Below are 10,056 nucleotides of genomic sequence, written 5' to 3' on the forward strand. Positions count from 1 at the left end.
CTGAACTGAATTTATGTTTTGAACTTTGGTTCTATGTAATAATGAACTGAGGAGAGATTCATTGAAATGTACATCTACAGTAATTACTTGTTTTGTACCAGATACATACACAGATCGTACCACATACAGTCCTGTAAGAACCAAGAGGCCTGTAAATACCAGGTACGTACCCAATATGTACCAGGTACATACCTTGTAGGTATCCAGTATGTACCAGGTAAGTACCTTGTATGTACACATTCAGCACCAGTTACACACCCAGTACTTGCCAGGTGGTATTCTATACTGCTACCACAGTTTTTTTGTTTTGTTTTGTTTTTATTATAGAGCTGCCTTTTGTGTTACAGAAACACAAGGTAAGACAGATACACGCTGTTGAAACAATGACACAAGTTTTGTCCAACCACATCCTCCCCATCTTTACTAGAGTCTTTTATCAGGTTGAAAGTTTAACTTGATATATTTTTGGCTGTGAAAATGATTGGGCAAAAAACAAAAACACTTAGGTACTCCTGGGAATTTGACAGTAAGCACGAGATGTACTGTATGTCTGCACTCATTTTTTTTTAGCTGTTACCTTACCTTTCAGGGTTTATGTGAAGCTAAATTACCAAGCAGTGGCCAAAGGAAGAGTATTTCTCTCCTGTTCACTACAAAGAGGTTTTGTTTTAATTGTGTCCTTGAGACTTATGAAGCCACATGTGATGTTTAAATAGAGGTCCATTATGTTACTCCCTTTTATACTGAAGAAGACTCTTTTTTCTGAAGTTACTTTCACCTAATGTATTTTAAATAGTAGAGTATGAGCTTCCAGTACTTTGTAAGTTCACTGCTGCAGACATTGCAAAATGTAGCCTCTGGTTAGTGTCACAACCTGACGCATCCCCAGAAGCATCCTAAACTCAAACTTTCATACATCCCACAAATTAAATAGAAGGTAACTTGGTCTGATTGAATTTATGATAAGGTCAGAAAAAATTACATGCAGGCATTTAAAAATAGCTTGCGGCTATTTTGCAAGATCTAAATCTTCTCTCTTAGGTCTTTGCTTCACATGCACACAGAGTAAGTAAAAACACTTTCTTCATAGGTGGAGATGACTGGGCCACAATAACAGAAGCATTTTACCTGTTTTACAAAGTAGTGCTTTAGAGTTTTTGGCATTCACAGTGTTATTTATGTTTGTCACACCCTAGTTCTCAGTGTCTCTCTGAGAAGAGAGTTCAAGCAAAGGTCACGTATCTTGGAGAGTTTTGGACTGAGCTGACGAGAACGAGGGCAGCAGAGGAGTGCGGCGAAGCAGAGGTTAGTCAATTACAAGCCTGGACTCTGGTAACAAACTTCTAACAAGCATATTCCTGGTTTCTTTACAGTCGTGTTTCTGTGAAAGCAGAGAATGAAGGAAAAAGAGGTCAAATATTGTGGGTTTGAATGTTTTTGACACATGAATTGAGGGATTTTGCATAAAATGTGGAGATCTGAGAGTGCAGGACAAACGGTGCAAACAGCTGTGCAATTATACCCCGCTGAGACACACGACATGGCTACGAGTTAAACAATTTAAAGATGATTGGCACATAATTAAAAAAAAAACAGGAGGCAATTAAAACAATATGCTTTCTGTTCATTTTTTCATTAATCCTTTCAATTTATTCTCAAACACAAAGAAGTTTTTTTCATGTTTTTGCCTGTCTGTGTTTGTCTTCATTCATTTGTAGTGTTAGCAAAATATCTCATGAACCACTGGATGAATTGTATCAAAACTCAGAAAGTAATTACTGGTTGTACCTCTACAACTACTTATTTGGATTAAAATCATTTTAAAATGGCCACTACGTCGAAGCGATTTTATAAAACAAAAAGAAAAATTTCCATAACTTAAACAATTTTACAGGTTTTAGGCTAACATTTGGGGTCTTAGTAGCTGTGTGTCTTTCCTACACATCTTCTGAGCCCTGAGTGATCATGCAAAATCTGTTCTTCAAACTTTGGCATTAACTGCTGGAGTCAACTCTGCCTGTCTGTTAGTTTTCTGTTTCTGTGTTTGTTTGTGTTTTTTTTTATTATTCATTATTGGACGAATAAAGTGTAGCAGCATTCTAACATGACGTGACTTTATCTTAGACAAGAACAAAAGTTGATTTATTTTACATCTTCAAATAAATTACCAGGGATGTTAATTTCTTCACAGTGTCTGACGTTTATTATTATTTTATGGTTTTGTAGACTATATTGGAATTTAGCATAATAACATCCAAAGTTTACACCCACACACTCTCCAGTACCAGGAACACATGCATGATATTAGACTTGTTTCTCACTGTTATGTCTTGTATCTGTGTTGCAATTCCACGCAGGGGCCACAGTGTGTTTCCAACCAATTAACCAGTCTTTGCAGGGAACGAAAATATCCTCGGGTAGGGAGAACTGCCTTTATTTTGGATCATCTTGACGACTCACACAATATACAGAGAGCACAAGCCCAAGGGGAGATAAAACTTCACCGAGGATCCTTTTAACAAAACAGGCCCCTTGTAGGATACTGAACTTCTGTGATTTTTCTTTTCTCTGGTGAATGGAAAAGAAAATATTTTGGGGTTGTATTCCTTGGAAAAGAAGAAAAGTGAATGGGTTAGGTTGTTTGGAGCCAAATATGCTACAGTAAATGTTTAATTTAACCCTTGAAGATGCAGGATTTCTGTTCGTTTTAAAGTTGCACAAAAAGATTTGTTTGACTTTCAGTTGATCAACTTCTGGAGTCAACACAATCCAAGATGGCCACCACAGTCAACTGACACTGAAGAACACTGAAGTTGTCATAACTCTGCCAATTTTACAGATATTTAGCAAAACATAAAAAATAAAAAAGGTGTAGTAGTAGTTGAGCATCATCCCCAATACATACTATGAGGGCAACACATTATAGGATGCCATTACTAAAAACTTTGGTATTAACTGCTAGTGTCAACACTATTATCTCATAAAACTGATTTCAATGGAAATCTCAGAATGTAATTACTGGCTGTTCATGTACAACTTATTAACCTTTGGAGTCAACCCAATTCAAGTTGGCTGCCACAGCTAAACAACTTCAGCTAACATGAAAATGACTACACCTCAATGGATTTTACAGATATTGTCCTAAAATTTGGTGTGGCAGTAGATGACAGGCATTTACATATATTCCAAGCGCTAGCAGATCATGCAAGATATTGCAAAATCACATGAGCACATAATGTTAATATCAAGGTTTGACCAAAACTGCTACAAGTTAGTCATTACTCAATATGAGACGTCTTTAGTCTAAAACTAGCATGAAAAGCAACGGGCGATATGCATTTTACTTACTGTTTTCTATTCACCAATTTCTGATCTAAAAACTTAAGAGTTAGATGTCCTGTTTATACAGTAAAATAACCTGCACATTATTATTTTATTATTGTAAAATCTTCAAAACATTTCTCCCATTTGCCTTTTCTATAATCCACCAATACCTAATAATTACTAAAAGTCTTTTAGTCTGATAATGGTTACAATTCTTAAAGTTGTCTCAACAAGTGTTTTTAGAGATCAATGTTTTGTTATGAAATACAAACAATGTTATTGTAGAAATATAACAGTTCTAATGGACTGATTTATGCACACCCCCACAGTGACTTCGTTGAAATGAGATGTGCTTGTTTTTCGTGCTGCCTCACTTACCTTAGGGCATCCCTAATTGGAGATGATTGCAACATGTTTGCATGCTATTGTTATCTGTAAATGTTTGTGTCTGAGAGTTTCTATGTATGTGTGTGTGTGTATGCATGCTTAATGTGTGCATCTGTGTACGTGCAGTTGTACTTGGGAGGTATGCAAGGTAGCAGTCACAGCAGATCCAAGAATGTGTTTAAAAGCTTTATCATAATTGCAGAAGAGAGAACAGTTGGATGGGTTACATGTGTTACCAGGCTAAAAACAATAAGGAAACTAGCATTTCTTGATGGAATGAGTATCACCCGCTGCCTTGCATGCCAAAGTTTTAAGCACTCTTGATGGAGATGACTCTCAACTACTACCAGACAAGATTTCAGCTCAATATCTGTAAAACTGACTGAGTAACAGGCATTTTTAGGTTTTGTTCAAGTTGATTAGCTGTGATGGTCTTCTTGACTTAGGGTGATTCCAAAAGTTAGTAAGTTGTAGATGGGATTGAATAATTTCTTTCATTAAAATGGCTCCACTGGTTCATGAGACATTTTACTAACAGACAGACAAACGCACTGTATATGCATACATGTATATGCACAGGTGATATATGACTGTCTGCCTTGCATGGCAGACATAAAACATGCATAAAGAGGAATTCTTTAAATGCAGACATAAGTACAGGTGCAGGTTGAGTTGATTTTTCACTTGTTTCTGTTTTTGTATTCATACTTTGTATCTCTTAAGTTTTAGTTCATTTGGTCAATTTAGACAATATTCTGATTTTTTTTTGGTTCTTTTTTTTCCTGTCATCACTTTTCTGAGTAATCGATGTTAAGTTAGAGCTAAAGTGTTTCAGTGACTTAGTTTTCTGCTTCAATGACGCCATCTTGTGTTCAAACAACAAATAGGTTTTATATCATGTTTACCATTAAACACAGTTGGTAATCCTGTTATATGGTACTATTACCATACTGGATGTGAATAAAACCACATTATCAGTAACAACAGTCATGAACTGTTTTACTACAATTATCACAGCTTCACATAGTTTAGAGGGGGGATTATGATTTTTATTTTTGTTTTGTTTTTTTTTGAGAGAGAGAGATTATTGCTCATTTATTTTACAGTCCATCAGGAAAAAAAAAAAAAAAAAACACAAATGGAAAAGATGCAGCATGTCGTCATCACAATTTGCCCCTACACATATGCAAGTACTTTAGTAAGCTGATTGTTCGCTTCACATCGAGATCTTTCAAGTGTGTTGTTGCACAAAAAGCCCATGTTTATTATCTCTGTCCAGGAGTGCAAGAAGCTTCACACAGGACTGGACCCTGAGCCAAACCAGCCACAACTAAAGCAGCTGCCCTTGGTCTCCCACCAACTTCTAGCGGCCGTGTTTTCACATCCCAAGATAACAGCAAAAGAGGAGAGAATGTGGGGAAGAAAGAAAGACTAAGTTTGATAAACGACACAATCGAGAAAAGAAACAAGGCTGAAATGCTGAGCGGATGTAGGAAGATTAAGAGGTGTGAGAGTGAAGGAAGGAGATGAGTAAAAGATACATTACAAAGTCATCTTGGTATTTATCCACCCACCACAATGATGTGGGTCAGTGTGAGTCTTTCTTGGGGTAGTTAGTTTTGTTTTAGGATGTTCATATGATGACAGGTTCCTCTAAGAAAGCACTCCTATTTTCTCATATAGGCCTCATTCAGTGACGTCGCTAACACTGTTTTTCCAGCATGATTGATGGTTGAAGCATGATAATTGCCTAAAGCAAGTGTGTTATGCATAACGTTAGTGCTCATACTTGATTGGGTACATATTATTCTTAGGCAAAAGCTAAGACAAGATCATTGCACCACACTGGAGACTCGGTTCTGAGGTTTGAGTCCAAACTGTGAGTCACCAGGATGCTGTCCCTCACACCAAACCACCAAGTGCAGCTATTTGTCATATCCCATCCAGCCCTCAGAGCAGGACACTGGGACCGAGCTCTTGGACCTCACCAGGAACATGCAGAGGTACATTTATTGAGAAGACAAGCCCAGATTAGAGCCTGATTCAGGCAGTGGAGTGACCCACAACAAAAAGTCAATTTGTTGTCAGACACGGGACTGAGAGGCATGTTACCCAGGTGGTGAGAGGACATGGCTTGCACATGAGCCAAAGGAAAGTGATAAATGGGATGACAGGAGAATGGATGACTGTCTGCCGTCACTCTCGGTGCTGGGTGAACATCTGTGGTATCCTTGTTGCTTTGTTCACTGGTGTTCATTGGATCCTGTCTACCCCAGGCTTGTACCTATTGTTGGCATGCAGATTTTCATCTTTTACTGGCCTTCATCATGTCTTTGCTGACATGAAATAAACTTCTAGAACTTATAACCACTGAGTTGGATGCTGTTGTCTGTGAGAGACCTAGCTCTACCCACAATGGGCTTTTAAAATTCTAGTTCACTTAAAAAACAAAACTTTTATTTGAAATTACTTTTTCATCACCCGTGCTATGAATTTTATGTTTGTGACAGAAACCTGGCACTGTGTTGAGTCAAGCTGTTTTTTTTTTTGTTTGTTTTTTTTTACTTTCACCCATAAACTGTACTCATTTTACACACAGGGGCCTACTGGATGTGCTGTGGAACGGTAGCAGCATTTTGTAAGAAGTACAGGCTATTGTTGAGCATGAGACAACTATTTTGCTGATTTGAGTGAGAAATGACTTGCTTTTAAGGTAAACCACTCAAGGCAATAAGCTAACAACAAAGGACATTTTGCCGTCTGAGGTCTCAGGTAAACGTAGGTCACATGATATGCAGACGTAAGCTGAATGGGCCCTATAGGACAATTCTGAAAGGAGTGCAGTCACTTTGCCAAAGTACATCTCAAACTGAAACTACTCTAGCAGCTTTTATCTGCAGAGCAATTTATCTGGCTTAGCACGCCACTCACCTCCTGTTCAAAAACAGCCCCGTGCAAGATAAGTCAAGTCCAATACCCCAGACGTGTCTTGTACAGTAAATGTCATTTAAGCTTCCCGAGGCAAGCATTGCTTAAAAGGCAGTGATGTGATGTTGTGCACAAAATGGACTGTTAAATCTCTTAGCGCTATAGCAGCCGTGTTGGGTGGGCTGTGGGACTTAGGCAGCAGCTGAGCCATCACCTCCAGGGCCTGCATTAACTCATAAAGATCCCTGTCTCTTCCAAGCCTGATGATCCAATCCTTAGGTTGTGTATGCACATTCTGAAAATGTCTAATTTGAGAACATGATTAGTTCTACTTTTAGTGCATATTTTATCTGTGAAAGAATTAAGATTGCTTCATTTCACAGTTAAACATGTTTCGCTCCATGTGCAGGTCTCTCCCACTCCTGTAATTACAGTCACTTCATATCAGATGAAACCCCACACAGAGTTGATCTCTACTTGTGCCCTTTTGTGTAAGCAATTCGGAGATTGATAGATGATTGGTGGAGAGTTCACAAAAATGGAAGAGCATTAAAGTATCATGTTACCTTTGCATTTTTTTCTCCTTTTACTTTTTTCTCCCATATTTCTTTTTTCAAATGTTTATAAATTTTTCATCTCATGTCACTCTTTTACCTATTGACTCCCATTCATTTTTCTTCTTCATAATATCGTTTCTCCTGGTAACTCTGTAGCCTTCTCCTTTGTTTAGTTGCCAGTAAACACATATTTTGCAGAGGAAATGTAATTAATAAATAAATAAATAATTTAAATAAAAGGTCAAACATTCATTGAAGGACCGACTTGTGATGACTCCAGTATTTAATCAGTTGTGATGCTGGCTGAATAATTAATTATTAATTCATTAAAAGTGGTCCATTGGTTCATGAGATACTTTGCTAATAGACAAACAGGGTTGATGTCAATGTTTAAAACAAAAGTTTCAGGTAAAGATCTTGAGCAATATGTAGAGCTGAGAATATGTATTGAGAATGACTCTTATCTACTCTCACACCAAATATAACAGACACAGCTGACTCACATTAATGACAAAGTTTTCCTATCAGTTAGTGTTTGGAATGACTCCACTAGTAACATCAAATTTGAGCTTAATATCTGTAAATATGGTTGAGTCATAACCACTTTTGTGTTTGCAGAGTTTGCTTAGCTGTAGTGACCATGTTGAATGGGATTGACTCCAAAGTTAATCCAGTGATTACTTTCTGAGAGTTTAATTCAGATATGTCCAGTGGTTTAAAATATATGTTGCTAACAGTATAGACAAATAGACAACACACACACAGAGACAAACATACTCGGAACATAATCGCTCCACCTTTGGCTGTGGGCGATAACAAAACATAAGATCATCAACACTTCACTGTAGCTGATAAGCAGTGACAGGACACTATTTATCTGACTGATCTACTTCTGAGCATAACACTATATCTATTTAAAGTGGAAACCCTTCATTAATGCTTTGTGTGAGGGTGTATTTGTACGTGAGGCTCCTAATCGTCAACATAGCTGGAGACAAGAACTCATCTCTATTAAGGATGATCTCACATTCCTCAGGCACTATTTCTCTCTCACAGAGACACATGGAAAAATCCTCCCAGTATAGCCTGGCCACACTCTCCAATGGACACAAACGTGTACACACTGAAAGAGAGACAGCCACATGCACACAGATGTCCACAGGCAACTATATTTATGCCAAAGCTCCAATAAATCTATCTGCTCTCTTGTCTATTTTCTCTGGCTTTGTCCATGCAACACTGAAGGCCTGCACAGGTTAAAGCCTAGAAGAGTGGAAAGGAGAGGACAGAGGGGGTTGAGGGGTGGGGAGGAGTTAAGTGCCCCGTGGCATTTAGCTCCTCCTTGGTTTTTTACGTTTAAACACAGCCTCTGGCCCAAGTGCGACACACCACCATGCAACAAATTCCAGGAAAAATATGAACTTGTGTCAACTTGTGCAGCTTGAACTAATGCAGGCCTGCTGCCCCCATCTCACCCACTCACCCCACCACCTTGTCATTTCATTTCTTCAGCATAAATACTTCAAAACAATGCATCTTCTTGCTAAGTGGCACAAAGATTTCAGACATGATGCAGCTGCAGAAAGGATTTAATTTGGTCAACATCTTTAAAGAGGAAAAAAAATACTTTAACTTTTCTTAGGAATGTAACAGTATATGACATCATGCCAAAGTTTTTCAGTACAGGTCTTTAGGTTTGTAACATATGTGCACCAAACAATTTCAGCTTTGTTTTAAAACACTGTATGACTTTTGTGTGAAATGTTTGTGAGCAGAACTGAAATTAGCTATAAGTTTTCCTTTTACCTTTGGAACTATAGCAACGCTTGTGCATCCTACACACAACTACAGTGGCCACCTTCATGCTAAATGATGACCCCACTCCGGTGTTAAAAATCATCTAGATCATGATGGTCTTTGAATGATTTTGAAAAGGCTTAGAAACCAAAGAAAAAATATTTATTTTTTGTTCTGGTACACATCCAACTGCAAAATGCAGCAGTTAGTTCTCTGCTGCTCTATGATGATCCATAATTTGTTCTGTTTCTCTAAAGTGAAAAGATGAAATCTAAAGATTTTTTTATTAAACACAAGAGAAAATATTAATCAAAACTGGTCAATTTTACTTGGTCTAGAGATGGACCAATTTATTGGCCAATATTTCACATTTAAAAAAACAAAAATCAGCAATCAGCCATATCTGTTGTGATGGGTGGACAAGGAGGCGAACCCAAAGCGCAGACTCATTTTCAAAAAGAAAAACTAATTTATTAAAATAAAAGATAATCAAAAACAAAGGCTGACGTGGCAGACATGACAAAATCCAAAACTGAGACACAAGACGAGAGAGACAACCAGACAGCGCATGAAGCTTCAATGAACCAGCAGTGGAGGAGATGACCGGGTTTTAAAACAGAGGGAAATTAGGTGAAGTAGGCACAGGTGAGTGATTACAACTAGGATCAGGTGAAGATGGGCATGGCAGGAAAACAAGAGACTGACTGAGGAGAGGTGAATGATGACTGGAAACAAAGACACGAGGAACAAGAGCTGAACTAAGACAAGCCTAACAAAGATAACTGAATAAAATAAACAATAAACTCAAACTGAAACATGAAAGCAATAAACTGAATACAAAAACACAAAGAAAACCCAAATCCTGACAATTTCTGTACATAATCAATTGCCAAGTAGAAAAATGAAGATGCAGCTGCTTCTCTATAAATTATGTTTAGGTGTAAACATTCCTCTAAGGGTTGTTACAGATATATTTGTTTAGGTTAAACAATTATTGTTACAACTTGTTAAATGACAAATGCATATTGACCAAAAAACAAAAGAACAGTTATGTAGAACAGCC

This window comes from Kryptolebias marmoratus, linkage group LG6, assembly GCF_001649575.2.
Source record: "Kryptolebias marmoratus isolate JLee-2015 linkage group LG6, ASM164957v2, whole genome shotgun sequence".
In the NCBI taxonomy this organism is placed as follows: domain Eukaryota; kingdom Metazoa; phylum Chordata; class Actinopteri; order Cyprinodontiformes; family Rivulidae; genus Kryptolebias; species Kryptolebias marmoratus.